Source organism: Hordeum vulgare, chromosome 5H, assembly GCF_904849725.1.
Source record: "Hordeum vulgare subsp. vulgare chromosome 5H, MorexV3_pseudomolecules_assembly, whole genome shotgun sequence".
Taxonomy (NCBI): domain Eukaryota; kingdom Viridiplantae; phylum Streptophyta; class Magnoliopsida; order Poales; family Poaceae; genus Hordeum; species Hordeum vulgare.
Genome location: NC_058522.1, coordinates 43744828 through 43761872, shown reverse-complemented (window position 1 = coordinate 43761872; position 17045 = coordinate 43744828).

The window sequence follows — 17045 nt, the reverse complement described above, 5'->3', positions numbered from 1 at the left end:
CCCCTTGTTTGCTCGTCATGGTAATAGTCCTGATGGCACAGTCCAAGATGTTGTGGTGTTTGGCCAACCAATCCATTCAAAGGATTACTTCTAAGCCTTGCGACTTAGTGACGATGAGATCTGTTGAGAAGCTTATCCCATTAATATTGATTCCGACTCGTCAACATCCTAGGTTGGTCCTTAGCACTACTCCCGGAGTATGTACTACCATTTGACCGTTAAGTAGGGTAGGCTTGAAAACACATTTTTCCGCAAACTTCTGAGTAACAAAAGAATGTGAAGCACCACAATCAAACAATACTGTTGCTGGGGTGGAGTTGACGAGGAACGTACCCAGAATGCAGTCCGGGTCTTCCTGTGCCTCTTCTGCGGAGATGTGATTAATACGTCCCCTGCTGTGGTATTGCTGATTGCAGGGACCTTGGTTCATGACGGGTGCTCCTTGACCTTGTTCCTGATTTGGCGCATTGGGGCACGGTGCGTTGGGCATATTGTTGGGACACTGCCTGGAATAGTGCCCAGCTTGTCCACATCCAAAACAGGTAACATGTTCCGGGATGTTGGTCTTGACTCCACTGTTGTTCCGTGGGTTGAGTGCTGGCTTGGTGTTGACTTGCTGCTGAGGCTGGTAGTTCTGGCCCAATGTTAGTGCCTTGTACTACTGTTGCTAATAGCTGGGTTTTATTGGAGCTGACTGCCATGGGTGTGGTTTCAGGTTACTGGGTCCTCCACTACCCATCAGCTTGCACTTACGGGTGTCGTCCATTGCATGACGCTTATCTTCCAACATTAGGGCCTTGTTAACCAGATCACAGATTGTTCGACATTCACAAACAACTAGTTGATACTGGAATGACTGTTGCAGTCCTTCCATCAAACGTTCCACCTTAGAGGCCTCAGTGTTGACGTCCTCTGGTGCATATCTCGACAAGAGGTTAAACTACTGCAGATACTCCTTGACGGTTCTACTGCCTGGCCTTAAAGCTCGGAATTTCTGCTTCTTAATGGTCATCATTGCGGGAGGAATGTGAGCAGCACAGAATCCTTCCTTGAACACTATCCAAGTGATAGCTTGTCCTTCTCGCATGATCTGGAACCCGTCCCACCAAGCTCTGCCCGTGCCTCTGAGACAGTGAGAAGCATAAAGGACTTTCTTGCGATCCTCGGTGCACTTGACCAGCGTGAGGAGGTGTTCGACAGTGCGGATCCAGTCATCGGCATCCAATTGCTCAGTTGTCTCTGTGAATGTAGGAGGCGTAGTCCGCATAAACACAAATAGAGTAGAGCGACTGTTGCCATTTCTGTTATGCGGCAGATTGTTCACTAGGACTTCAGCCAGTTGTTGGATGGCGGCATTATTGGCCTGACGTTTCTCTTGGGGACCTTGGAGGAACTGAGCCACAGTCAGGCTCCCCGAAGGAGGCGGTGGCGGAGGAATATCGCATTGCTGTTGCTCGTTGTGATCTCCATCTTGAGCGTTCCCACCGGTTCCCTCCTGCTGGCCAGAGGAGGTAGAGCCGGGGTTGCTGAAGGTGCTGGTGCGGGTTGAAATCACCATCCTGTCAGGGGAGTACACAGGTCAATTTGTCGAATTGGCCAGGAATCATAAGGGATGAGGCTCTAATAAGGGGGTTTCGTGTCGTGCTAGTGTGATATTTTAAACAAAGTTTTCTTTGGGGCAAGCAATACATTAAAATGAAACAAGTCATGTAGTCACTTACAAGCTGCCTAAGGAAGAAATGTGGCTTGCATCATACATGTTCACACAACACTCATGGTTGATAAGAACCGATATATGGGCTCAACTACGCTTGGGGAAGACTCCTAATTGCCTAATCGTACTTCTAAGCGGCGGACTGCTCAGTCTCGTAGGCAGGCTCTGCAGGGTCTTCGTCTTCATCCTCATCGGTACTATCCTCCATCAGAGGTGTGGGAGATGGAAGTGGTCCATCATGGTGTCTCTTAGTCGATGAAGCGATGAGGAGCTCAGTGTACTATTCTACGGTCAGTTGGCAACTCTTAATAGGAGTGGCCTGGAGAAGTGGTATTCCTCCTTAGAAGGCAATGGCTGACTGCCCTCCAGGTGTTCCTTCCTTCTTAACTTTGCGGTCTTCATCTTCTCCAGGCGAAGTACGTCCTTGAGTTTGTGTAGCTCTTGGCGAAGCATCGTGACTCCTTGACCAGAAGGTGAGTCAAGGTGTCGGCGGAGAGGCTGAAGTAGGTCTCAAACCTTATTGGTGTCTCGTCCTCTGGAGATGGGTTGAGTGTCCAACTTCCGTCAATCCCGTCCTTAATAAAAGGTAGGTGACGAGTAGCTGGCCCAGTAGCCATCTCGAGAAGGATGTCGCGGAGACGCACGAGCGCCTCTTGTGCGGCTGTCTCCACTGCCAACATCAGATTCTCCATCTATGGTCATTCAAAGAACCAAGTAGTTGGGGAGTCGTTAGCCTTCACTATCACGTTCACGTGATATTCCTTGGTGTCGGCGTTGACCCAGTGCTCACGGTAGAGGAACATGGGCATGCGGCGTACTTGACACTTCTCGAGGCTATCTCCCAAAAGTAGTGGAAAGCCCGTCTCCAGAAGCATCTCATGTACGACGGCCATCTACAAAGGTTGTAGGAGAGGCTTATAAATTTTTGGCGGGTGCAGAAAATCTCAAGTGTAAGGGCTAAGTGCACGAATCGTCTCGGCTATCATCCATGCTACCTAAGGCTTCCTCAGTCAGGATGGCTCTGATACCAGCTCTCTCGGGACCCCGACTAACGAGTCAAGATCACCGAATGAACGTGCTTAGTGATTGATACGTCTCCAACGTATCTATAATTTTTTATGGTTCCATGCTATTATCTTCTCAAACTTTGGATGTTTTGTATGCATTTTATATATTTTTTGGGACTAACTTATTAACTCAGTGCCAAGTGCCACTTCCTGTTTTTTCCATGTTTTTTACCCATTTCAGAGGAGAATATTAGACGGAGTCCAAATGGAATAAAACCTCCAAAAAGATTTTTTTCCGGAACAGAAGATACGCAGGAAGCTTGAGAACCAAGGCAAAGGGCCCCGGGGGAGGCCACAAGCCCCCTAGCCGCGGCCTGGGGGCGCCTAGCAGGCTTGTGGGCCCCCCGTGGATCCTTTGCCCTACTTCTTCCGCCTATGAATCCCCGAAAAATCTAAAACCACGGGAGAGAGCGATGAAAATACTTTTCCGCTGCCGTAATCTTCTGTCTTCGCAAGATCCCATCTGGGGCACGTTCTGGTGCCCTGCCGGAGGGGGGATTCAGACATGGAGGGCTGCTTCATCAACACCATTGCCTCTCCGATGATGCGTGAGTACTTCACCATATACCTTCGGGTCCATAGCAAGTAGCTAGATGGCTTCTTCTCTCTCTTGGATCTTTAATACAAAGTTCTCTATGATCTTCATGGAGATCTATCCGATGTAATCCTCTTTTGCGGTGTGTTTGTCGAGATCCGATGAATTGTGGATTTATGATCAGATTATCTATGAATCTTACTTGAGATTCTTCTGATCTCTTATATGCATGATTTCATATCCTTGTAATTCTCTTCGAGTTGTGGGTTTTGTTTGGCCAACTTGATCTACAGTTCTTGCAATGGGAGAAGTGCATGGTTTTGGGTTCATACCGTGTGATGACCTCACCCAGTGACAGAAGGGGTAGTGAGGCACGCATCGTGTTGTTGCCATCAAGGGTAAAAAGATGGGGTTTATATCTATTGCATGAATTTATCCCTCTACATCATGTCATCTTGCTTAAGGCTTTACTCTGTTTGTTAAGAACTCAATACACTAGATGCATGCTGGATAGCGGTTGATGTGTGGGGTAATAGTAGTAAATGCAGAAAGTATTGGTCTACTTGTCTCGGACGTGATGCCTATATGTATGATCATTGCCTTAGATATCGTCATGACTTTGCGCGGTTCTATGAATTGCTCCACAGTAATTCGTTCACCCATCGTAATATTTTCTATCATGAAAGAAGCCTCTAGTGAACACAATGGCCCCCGGGTCTACTTCACATCATATTTTCAGCCCTACACTTTTACTTTGTTGCACTTTCCGCCTTCAGATCTCACCTTGCAATCAATCGTGAAGGGATTGACAACCCCTTTGTAGCGTTGGGTGCAAGTTTTCTGTTCTTGCGCAGGTACTTTGGAGACTTGGCTTGATACCCCTACTGGATTGATACCGTGGTTCTCAAACTGAGGGAAATACTTACTGCTACTGTGCTGCATCACCCTTTCCTCTTCAAGTGAAAAACCAAAGCAAGCTCAAGAGGTAGCAAGAATAATTTCTGGCGCCGTTGCTGTGGAGCATCAAGTGAAGCTTATCCAAGTAACCGTCGCAAACTCATCTCTTGCATTTACTTTTTTTGCATCTCGTTTTCCTCTCCCCCACTTCTGAAAAACAAAATTTACAAAAAGAATAATTGCCTTTTTAGTTCACCCTTTTCTTTCTCTTGCTTTCTGTTCGCTTGTGTGCTTGTCTTTCTTGCTGAAGTCACCATGACTGAAAACACCAAACTTTGTGACTTCTGGAATACTAATAATAATGATTTTATTAGTACTCCGATTGCTCCCGCCACTAGTGCGGAATCATATGAAATAAATACTGCTTTGCTGAATCTTGTTATGAAAGAGCAATTCTCCGGCCTTCCTAGTGAAGATGTCGCATCCCATCTTAATACCTTCATTGTGTTATGCGATATGCAAAATAAGAAAGATGTGGATAATGATATGATTAAATTGAAGCTATTTCTGTTCTCATTGCGAGATCGAGCAAAAACTTGGTTTTCATCTTTGCCCAAAAATAGTATTGATTCTTGGAACAAGTGCAAATATGCTTATATATGCAAGTATTTTTCCACCGGCTAAGATTATCTCTCTCTGTAATGATATCATGAATTTTAAGCAACTAGACCATGAAAATGTTGCACAATCTTTGGAGAGAATCAAATTGATGATTAGAAATTGTCCCACTCATGGCTTGAGTCTTTGGATGATTATACAAATCTTCTATGTTGGTTTGAATTTTGCTTCTAGAAATATCTTGGACTCCGCCTCTAGTGGAACTTTCATGGAAATCACATTAGGAGAAGCCACAAAACTCCTAGACAATATCATGACAAACTATTCTAAGTGGCACACTAAAAGGTCAGCTACTAGTAAAAAAGTGCACGCTATATAAGAAATTAACTCGTTGAGTGCTAAGATGGATGAGTTAATGAAATTATTTGCTAGTAAAGGTGCTCCTTTAGATCCGAATGATATGCCCTTGTCTTCCTTGATAGAGAGTAGCAATGAGAGCTTGGACGTTAATTTTGTTGGTAGGAATAATTTTGGCCACAACAATGCTTTTAGAGGTAACTATATTCCTAGGCCTTTTCCTAGTAATCCCTCTAATAACTTTGGCAATTCCTACAACAATGCTCATGGAAATTACAACAAATTACCCTCTGATCTAGCGAGTAATATTAAAGAGTTTATCAACTCGCAAAAGATTTTCAATGCGTCCATAGAAGAAAAACTACTCAAAATTGATGATTTGGCTAGGAGCGTTGCTTGAATGTCTCTTGATATTGATGCTTTTAAAGTGGGATGTTCTCCTCCCAAGATCAATATGGATGAAACTTTGAAAGCTATGCATGTTTCCATGAATGAGAGTAAAGAAAGAACCGCCCAAATTCGTGCTAGACATGAATGGCTTAAAAAGGCGCGTTCTCGTGATGAGAATCACGAAGATCTTAAAGTGTTTCGTGTGACTCCCATTGAATCCTTGTTTTCTAGTGTCAAACCTAATGATGATGGGGCTGGATATGAATCCACTTTGGTTGAGAAACGACCCAATGATTCGGAGTCTGTCTATCTTGATGCTAAAAGCATTGAAAGTGGAGTAGAGTATAGCAAAACTTTGAGTAGTAATGAAACTACTACTTTGGATTTCAAGGGATTCAATTATGATAGTTGCTCTTTGATTGAATGTATTTCCTTGATGCAATCCATGCTAAACTCTCCACACGCTTATAGCCAAAACAAGGCCTTTACCGATCATATCGTCGATGCTATGATGAAATCTCTTGAAGAGAAACTTGAATTGGAAGTTTCTATTCCTAGAAAACTTCATGATGAGTGGGAACCTACTATCAAAATCAAGATCAAAAACTATGAATGCAATGCTTTGTGTGATTTGGGTGCTAGTGTTTCTGCCATTCCAAAATCTTTATGTGATGTTCTAGCTTCAATGAGATTGATGAGTGCTCTCTTAATTTGCATCTTGCGGATTCTACTATTAAGAAACCAATGGGAAGGATCAATGATGTTCTTATTATTGCAAATAGGAACTATGTACCCGTGGGTTTCATTGTGCTTGATATTGATTGCAATCCAACATGTCCTATCATTCTTGGTAGACCTTTCCTAAGGACTATCGGTGCTGTCTTCGAAATGAAGGAAGGGAATTTTAGATTTCAATTTCCATTAAAGCAGTGCATGGAACATTTTCCTAGAAAGAAAATAATATTGCCTTATGAATCCATGATGAGGGCTACTTATGGTTTGAGCACCAAAGACGACGATATGTGATTCTATCGCCTTATGAATAGCTAAGGGCGTTAAACAATAGCGCTTGTTGGGAGGCAACCCAATGAATTTACCTTTGCTTCTCGCTTATGCTTTCTTGCGTCCACACCATCATAATTCTATTATGATTTTGTTTTTTGTGTGTTTATTTTTGTGTTTGAGCCAAGTAAAACCTTTATGACTAGTTTTGGTGATGGTTGTTTGATCATGCTGGAAAAAGACAGAAACTTTTTGCTCACGAAATTATTCTTAATTGTTTTACAGAAAGAGATTTTGAGTTGATTCTTTTTGCTAATGGTTGATATGCCAATTTCCCAAATTTTCGTAATTTTTCAGAAGTTTTGAGATACCAGAAGTATACGATGTATATAGATTGCTACAGACTGGTCTGTTTTTGGCAGATTCTGTTTTTTGTTGTGTTGATTGCTTATTTTGATGAAATTATGGATAGTATCGAGGGGTACTAGCCATGGAAAAGTGAGAATACAGTAATCTAAAACCAATATAAATAGTAATCAAGTTTGCTACAGTACCTAAAGAGGTGATAGTTTGTTTTCTTGTGCTAATGATATCACGAGTTTCTATTTAAGTTTTGTGCTGTGAAGTTTTTAAGTTTTGGGTGATGTTCTCATGGACAATGGGATAAAGAGTGGAAAGAGCTCAAGCTTGGGGATTCCCAAGGCATACCAAGCCAAATTAAAGGACACCAAAAAGCCTAAGCTTGGGGATGCCCCGGGAAGGCATCCCCTCTTTCGTCTTCAATCCATCGGTAACATTACTTGGAGCTATATTTTTATTCACCACATGATATGTGTTTTGCTTGGAGCGTCGTGTATTATAGGAGCCTTTTCTTTTTTATGTGTCACAATCATCCTTTCTGCACATCTTTTGAGAGAGACATGCACTCATCGTGGATTTGCTAGAGTACTCATTGAGTTTCGCTTATATCTTTTGAGTTAGGCAATTTAGCTCACATGTACTTCACTTATATATTTTGAGCTAGATAAATTTGCTCTACTGCTTCACTTAGTTCTTTTTAGAGCACGACGATGTCATATTCTGGAGAAATAAGAACTCTCGATCTTCACTTATATCTTTTTGAGAGTGCTCTCTTTGAGTAGCTGGGTAGTTGGCTTGTGCTATGAAAGTAGTCCTAAATATGATAGGCATCCAAAGAGGATACAATAAAACTTCCTATTCATGTGCATTGATTAGTAAAGAGAAGTTTGATTCCTCTCAATTAGTTTTGAGACATGGATTTGGTAATATTAGAGTCATGTTAGTAGGGTGTTGTGAATCTAGAAATACCTGTGTTGAAGTTAGTGATTCCCGTAACATGCACGTATGGTGAACCGCTATGTTAGGAAGTCAGAGCATAATTGATTTATTAATTTTCATCCTTTGTGTTGCGGTCGGGATCGCACGATGGTTAATGCTACTGCAACAAAAGACCTTCCAACAGTGCCAGAAATAGGAGTGTTGCTTGATACTCCTTAGCAATGGCACCAGGAATCCTTCAGCTGCGGCTACGCCTTAAGGGACTTCCTAGGCAAGTATGCAAAGGATTTCCCCCGTGGCCTTGGAGCCTTGCGTTGGTGTTCCCTCAAAGCGGAAAGGGTGATGTAGCATAGCGGTGGTAAGTATTTCCCTAAGTTTGAGAACCAAGGTATCAATCCGGCGGAAGAGTATCTCAAGATCCTCCACAAACACAAAAGCTTGCACCCAACGCTATGAAGGGGTTGTCAATCCCTTATAGATTGTTTGCCAAGTGAGAACTGAAAGCAGCAAATTAACAAAGCAAAGTAAAAGCGGAGGTGTAAATGATGGATGTGAATAGACCCGGGAGCCGTAGTGTTTACTAGTGGCTTCTCTCATGAAAGCCAGTAGACGGTGGGTGAACAAATTACTGTCGAGCAATTGATAGAACTGTGCAGAGTCGTGATGATATCTATGCAATGATTATTTCTATAGGCATCACGTCCGAAACAAGTTGACCGATACTATCTGCGACTACTACTATTACTCCACACGTCGACCGCTATCCAACATGCAGCTAGTGTATTAAGTCAATAAGAACAGAGTAACGCCTTAAGCAAGATGACATGATGTAGAGGGATAATCTCAAACTAATGATAAAAACCCCATCTTTATACCCTTGATGGAAACTTCTTGACGTGTGCCTTGCTGCCCCTACTGTCACTGGGAAAGGTCACCACATGGCAGAACCCAAAACAAAGCACTTCTCCCATTGCAAGAATCATAGATCTAGTTGGCCAAACATAACCCAAGACACGGAGAGACTTACAAGGATATCAAATCATGCATATAAGAAATCAGCAAAGACTCAAGTACATATCGTAGATAATCTGATCACAAGTCCATAGTTCATCGGATCTCGACAAACACACCGCCAAGGAAGATTACATCGGATAGATCTCCATGAAGATCATGGAGAACTTTGTATTGAAGATCCAAGAGAGAGAAGAAGCCATCTAGCTACTAACTACGGACCCGTAGGTCTGAAGTGAACTACTCACGAGTCATTGGAGGGGCGATGATGATGATGAAGAAGCCCTCCACCTCCAAAGTCCCCTCCGGCAGGCGCCGGGAAGGGTCTCCAGATAAGATCTCACGGAAACGGAAGCTTGCGGCGGCGGAAAAGTATTTTCGAGGCTCCCCTGATTTTTTGCGGAATATTTGGGAATATATAGGCGCAAAACCTAGGTCCGGAGGCAGCCAGGGAAGCCACAAGCTTGCCCACCGCCGCCTCCCCCTGGTGGCGTGGTGCCAGCTTGTGGGCTCCCTGGAGCCCACATGGCTTGGCCCAAAGGCTCCCTGGTCTTCTTTCGTTCGGGAAAAATCATTTCGGGGATTTTATTCCGTTTGGACTCCGTTCAAAAATTAGATCTGAAAAGAGTCAAAAACACGGAAAAATAGGAACTCGCACTTGGCACTGAATCAATAAGTTAGTCCCCAAAAAGATATAAAAAGGTACATAAAACATACAAAGAAGACAAGATAACTGCGTGAAACCATCAAAAATTATAGATACATTTGAGACGTATCAAGCATCCCCAAGCTTAACTCCTGCTCGTCCTCGAGTAGGGAAGTGATAAGAATGAGTTTTTGATGCTTTCATGCTACCTAGCATAGGTGTCCTTTGTAATTCCTGTTATGTGACGTGAATGTTAAGATCCATTAGATTCAAAACAATAGTTTGCTATTGACGTGGAAACAATAATAATTCAAGCAAACTAGCAAAGTAATCATGAACTTTCAAAATAACAAGGCCAAAAGAAAGTTATCCCTACAAAAGCATATAGTCTGTCTATGCTCTATCATCATTGCACAACGAATTTAAATCATGCACAACCCCGGTATTGGCCAAGTAATTGTTTCACACCTTTACTTTCTCAAACATTTTCAACTCTCACGCAATACATGAGCGTGAGCCATGGTTATAGCACTATAGATGGTGTGGAATGTGGTGGAGTTTGCAAGACAAAAAGGAGAAGATAGTCACATTAACTAGGCATATCAATGAGCTGTGGAGATACTCATCAATATATATCAATGTGAATGAGTAGGGATTGCCATACGAATAATGTAGAGCTATAAGTACGTGAAAGCTCTTAAACAAAACTAGTGGGTGTGCATCCAACTTGCTTGCTCACGAAGACCTAAGGCAATTTTGAGGAAGCCTATCATTGGAATATACAAGCCAAGTTATATAATGAAAATTTCCCACTAGCTATATGATGGTGACAAAACGAGAGACTCTCAATCATGAAGATCATGGTGCTCAAAATGCACAAGTGTGGAAAAAAATGGTAGCATTGTCCCTTCTCTCGTTTTCTCTCATTTGTTTTATTTTTGGTGGGCTCTTTGGCCTCTTTTTTATGGGCTTCTTTGGCCTCTTTTATTTCCTCACATGGGACAATGCTCCAATAATGATGATCATCACACTTTCAACTCAAGACTTAGAGCGACTATGACTCTATATGGAATGCCTTCGGTAGTGTACCGTGGCAATGATCTAGCATGGCATAGACATCAATGGAAACATCATGCTAGGTATCTTACGATCGTGCAAAGGCAATGTAGACATGGTGGCACATATCATGGTGGCAGTTACATGGCAATATATCTCAGAATGACTTTGAAAAAAGCCATAGTAGGTAGGTATGGTGGCTGTTTTGAGGGAGGCTAATGGTGGGTTTTGTGCACCGGCGGAAGTTGCATGGCACTAAGAAGATAGTGATGGTGGAAGGTGAAAGTGCATCTAAACCATGGACTCAACATTAGTCATGAAGAACTCATATACTTGTTGCAAAAGTTTTATTAGTAATCAAAACAAAGCATTCAACGCATACTCCTAGGGGAAGGGTTGGTAGGTATAAACCATCGCGCGATCCCGACCGCCACGCAAAGGATGACAATCAATAGACTAATCATGCTCAGATTTCATCACATAGCGGTTCACCATACGTGCATGCTACGGGAATCACTAACTTCAACACAAGTATTTCTAGATCCACAACACCTTACTAGCATGACTCCAATATTACCATAACCACAACTCAAAACTAATTGAGATGAACCAAACTTCTCTAACTATTCAATGCACATGAAGGAGGAAGTTTTCGTATCCCTTTGGATAACTACCTCTTTTGGGACTACTTTCAAAGCATAGATCAACTACCAAGCCACGCACCGCTGCGCTTTAAAAGATATAAGTGAAGCACATAGAGCAAAAGTATCTAGCTCAAAAGATATAAGTGAAGCACATGTGAGCGGAATTGTCTACCAAATGATATAAGTGAAGCTCGACAAAATCACGGTGTGTGCATGTCTCTCTCTCTAGGTGTGCAGCAAGGATGATTGTGACACAACAAAAATAAAAGACTCCTATGATACAAGACGCTCCAAGCAAAAACACATAACATGTGGTGAATAAAAATATAGCCCCAAGTAACGTTACCGATGGATTGAAGACGAGAGAGGGGATGCCTTCTCGGGGCATCCCCAAGTTTAGGATTTTACGGCATCCTTGAATCTCTTGGGGTGCCTTGGGCATCCCCATGCTTGATCTCTTGCCACTCTTTATCTTTTTGTCCATAAGAAGTTCCCAAAACTTGAAAACTTCACAACATGAAACTTAAACAGAAACTCGTGATAACATTAGTACAAGAAAGCAAACCACCACTACCTTAGGTACTGTAGCAAACTCAAATTCTACTTGTGTTGATGTTGGGTTACTGTACTTTCAATCTTCCATGGCTAATACCCCCCGATACTATCCATAGTTTCATCAAAATAAGCAACCAACACAACAAAAACAGAATCTGTTAACAGCAGACCAGTCTGTAGCAATCTGTATGTTTTGTATACCTCTGGTACTTCAAAAATTCTGAAACATTAGGACAGTCTGAAGAATTTGCATAGAAATCAGTAGCAGAAAGAATCAACTCAAAATCTCTTACAGAAAAAATGAAAATTCTTTTCGTGAGCAGAAAGTTTCTGTCTTTCCCAGCAAGACCAAACAATCATCCTCAAGACTAATCATAACAGAATTATGAAAGTGTGGAAAACACAAAACAGAAAGAAAAGGATAGATTTGTTGGGTTGCCTCCCAACAAGCGCTTTTGTTTAACGCCCTTAGCTAGGCGAAAGTGATGGAATCACGTATAGTCATCTTTGGTGCTCAAACCATAGGTAGCGTGATCATTTATTATCTTAAGATTTTCATCTTTATTAGATGACTCACCACTAGCTTTAGGAACAAAAACAGGCTTGACAGTCTTTTTGAGAGTAAGATTTGGAGTATTTTGCACAGCGGCAAAAGCGGAAGCCAAGTTGGTTATGACATCTTCTAATTTGCCAATTCTAGAAGAATCATTAACTATAAGTTCCTTCTCCTTTAATTTTTTCAAAAAGTTTCCCACCTTGGATCCATACTGAGAAATTCTATCCAAACCCTCAATAAGTTCAACTGTGGCAATTTTGTTTTCAATAGCGTCAAGCCTTTGCATCACGTGTTCCAAGGTCAAGATAGTTCCATTAACCATGAGCGGGGGTGAGCCTACCAAATTAATAATAGCTCTATAGGAGTCAACAGTATGGCTCCCCAAAAAGTTCCCGCCTACAATGGTATCAAGGATATACCTATTCCAAGGAGAAATTCCAACATAGAAACTGCGAAGGAGGACGGTAGTAGATTGATTACGAGTAGATCTACTTTGAGCATTGCAAATCCTGTACCAAGCGTCCTTCAAATTTTCTTCCTCATTCTGCCTGAAATTGAGAACTTCATTTTCAAGGGCGTCGTTTGGAGTGGTGGGTCTAGCCATTGAAGGATTATCTCACACACAAACGAGCAGGAAGAGAGAGAGTGAAACAGGCAAAAGAAAGCAGCAAAAAGGCAAAAGGAAACGGCGAAGGAGAAAGGCAAATGAAAACGACAAATGTGAAGTGGGGGAGAGGAAAACGAGAGGCAACTGGCAACAAAAGTAAATGCAAGAGAAGAGTTTCTGAGACCTACTTGGATAGATCTTGATTTCTCTTCCCCGGTAATGGCGCCAGAAATTCTTCTGCTACTGCAACCAAAGACCTTCCAACATCGCGAGAAATAGGAGTGTTGCTTGATACTCCTCAGCAACGGCACCAAGAATCCTTCAGCTGCGGCTACGCCTTAAGGGACTTCCTAGGCAAGTATGCAAAGGATTTCCCCCGTGGCCTTGGAGCCTTGCTTTGGTGTTCCCTCGAAGCGGAAAGGGTGATGTAGCATAGCGGTGGTAAGTATTTCCCTCAGTTTGAGAACCAAGGTATCAATCTGGCGGAAGAGTATCTCAAGATCCCGCACAAACACAAAAGCTTGCACCCAACACTATGAAGGGGTTGTCAATCCCTTATAGATTGTTTGCCAAGTGAGAACTGAAAGCAACAAAGTAACAAAGCAAAGTAAAATCGGAGGTATAAACGATGGATGTGAATAGACCCGGGGGCCGTAGTGTTTACTAGTGGCTTCTCTCATGAAAGCAAGTAGACGGTGGGTGAACAAATTACTGTCGATCAATTGATAGAACTGTGCAGAGTCGTGACAATATCTACGCAATGATTATTTCTATAGGCATCACGTCCGAAACAAGTAGACCGATACTGACTGCATTTACTACTATTACTCCACACTTCAACCGATATCCAGCATGCATCTAGTGTATTAAGTCCAAAAGAACAGAGTAACGCCTTAAGCAAGATGACATGATGTAGAGGGATAATCTCATATCAACGACAGAGCCCCATCTTTTTACCCTTTATGGCAACTGCTTGATGTGTGCCTTGCTACCCCTACGGTCACTCGGAAAGGTCACCACATGGAAGAACCCAAAACCAAGCATTTCTCCCATTGCAAGAATCATAGATCTAGTTGGCCAAACAAAACCCAAGACTCGGAGAGACTTACAAGGATATCAAATCATGCATATAAGAAATCAGCAAAGACTCAAATATATATCGTAGATAATCTGATCACAAGTCCACAATTCATCGGATCTCGACAAACACACCGCAAAAGAAGATTACATCGGATAGATCTCCATGAAGATCATTGAGAACTTTGTACTGAAGATCCAAGAGAGAGAAGAAGCCATCTAGCTACTAACTACGGACCCGTAGGTCTGAAGTGAACTACTCACGAGTCATTGGAGGGGCGATGGTGATGATGAAGAAGCCCTCCACCTCCAAAGTCCCCTGCGGCAGGGTGCCGGGAAGGGTCTCCAGATGAGATCTCGCAGAAACGGAAGATTGTGGCGGCGGAAAAGTATTTTCGAGGCTCCCCTGATTTTTTGCGGAATATTTGGGAATATATAGGTGCAAAACCTAGGTCAGGAGGCGGCCAGGGAAGCCACAGGCTTGCCCACCGCCGCCTCCCCCCTGGTGGCATGGTGCAAGCTTGTGGGCTCCCTGGGGCCCACTTGGTTTGGCCCAAAGGCTCCCTGGTCTTCTCTCGTTCGGGAAAAAATCATTTCGGCGATTTTATTCCGTTTGGACTCCGTTCCAAAATCAGATCTGAAAAGAGTCAAAAACACGGAAAAACAGGAAGTGGCACTTGGCACTGAATCAATAAGTTAGTCCCCAAAAAGATATAAAAAGGTACATAACACATACAAAGAAGACTAGATAACAGCATGAAACCATCAAAAATGATAGATACATTTGAGACGTATCAGTTAACACCTACCAACCCTTCCCCTAGGAGTATGCATTTAGCACTTTGTTTTGATTACTAATAAAAACTTTCGCAATAAGTATGTGAGTTCTTTATGACTAATGTGAGTCCATGGTATAGATGCACTTTCACCTTCCACCATTTCTAGCCTCTCTAGTGCCGTGCAGCTCTCGCCGGTACACAACACCACCATAGACCTTCCTCAAAACAGCCACCATACCTACCTATCATGACCATTTCATAGCCATTCTGAGATATATTTCCACGCAACTCCCACCGTTCTGTCTCATGACATGTGCCGTCACTTTCATATTGCCATTGAATGATCATAAGATAGCAAGCGAGTCATACGCTAAGCTAGATCATTGCACATCCCGGTACACTGCCGGAGGCATTTCCTATAGAGTCATCATTGTTGTAAGCATTGAGTTGTGAGTAAATAAAAGTGTGATGATCATCATTATTAGACTATTGTCCCATGTGAGGAAATAAAAAAAAGAGGCCTAAGTTGCCCACAAAAAAAATATGGAAAGAGGCCGAAGAGCCCACACACAAAAAAAGAGAGAAAGAGAGAGAGAAAGAGAGAAGGGACAACATACTATCTTTTTCCACACTTGTGCTTCATAATAGCACCATGTTCTTCATGATTGAGAGTCTCTTGTTTTGTCACTACCATATACTAGTGGGAATCTTCATTATATAACTTGGCTTGTATATTCCAATGATGGGCTTCCTCAAAATTGCCCTAGGTCTTCGTGAGCAAGCAAGTTGGATGCACACCCACTAGTTCTCCTTTTGAGCTTTCACACACTTATAGCTCTAAGTGCATCCGTTGCATGGTAATCCCTACTCTTTCACATTGATATCTATTGATGGGCATCTCCATAGCCCATTGATACGCCGAGTCAATGAGACCATCTCCTCCTTTTTGCCTCACAACCTTCACCACACTCTATTCCACCTATAGTGCTATATCCATGGCTCACGCTCATGTATTGCGTGAGAGTTGAAAAAGGTTTGAGAAAGTAAGAGTGTGAAAACAATTACTTGGCCAATACCGGGGTTGTGAATGATTTAAATTCGTTGTGTGGGGATGATGGAGCATAGCCAGACTATATGATTTTGTAGGGATAACTTTCTTTGGCCTTGTTATTTCGAAAGTTCATGATTACCTTGCTAGTTTGCTTGAAGTATTATTGTTTTCATGTCAATAGCAAACTATTGTTTTGAATCTTACGGATTTGAACATTCATGTCATATGAAAGAAGTTACAAAGGACAAAAATTATAGGTAGCATTCCACATCAAACATTCAGTCTTTATCACTTCCCTACTCAAAAACGGACAGGAGTTAAGCTTGGGGATGCTTGATACGTCTACAACGTATCTATAATTTTTTATGGTTCCATGCTATTATCTTGTCAAACTTTGGATGTTTCGTATGCATTATATATATTTTTTGGTACTAACTTATTAACTCAGTGCCAAGTGCCAGTTCCTGTTTTTTCCATGTTTTTTACCCTTTTCAGGGGAGAATATTAAACGGAGTTCAGACGCAATAAAACCTCAGAAAAGATTTTTTTTCCGGAACAGAAGATACGCAGGAAGCTTGAGAACCAAGGCAAAGGGCCCTAGGGGAGGCCACAAGCCCCCTAGCCGCGGCCTGGGGGGCACCGCCTAGCAGGCTTGTGGGCCCCTCGTGGCTCCTTTGCCCTACTTCTTCCGCCTATAAATCCCCGAAAAATCTGAAACCATGGGAGAGAGCCACGAAAATACTTTACCACCGCCGCAAGCTTATGTCTCCGCAAGATCCCATCTGGGGCACGTTCTCGTGCCTTGCCGGAGGGGGGATTCTGGAACGGAGGGCTTGTTCATCAACACCATTGCCTCTCCGATGATGCGTGAGTAGTTCACCATAGACCTTCAGGTCCATAGCTAGTAACTAGATGGCTTCTTCTCTCTCTTGGATCTTCAATTCAAAGGTCTCCATGATCTTCATGGAGATCTATCCGATGTAATCCTCTTTGGCGGTGTGTTTGTCGAGATATGATGAATTGTGGATTTATGATGAGATTATCCATGAATCTTATTTGAGTTTCTTCTGATCTCTTATATGCATGATTTCATATCCTTGTAATTCTCTTCAAGTTGTGGGTTTTGTTTGGCCAACTTGATCTACAGTTCTTGCAATGGGAGAAGTGCTTGGTTTTGGGTTCAT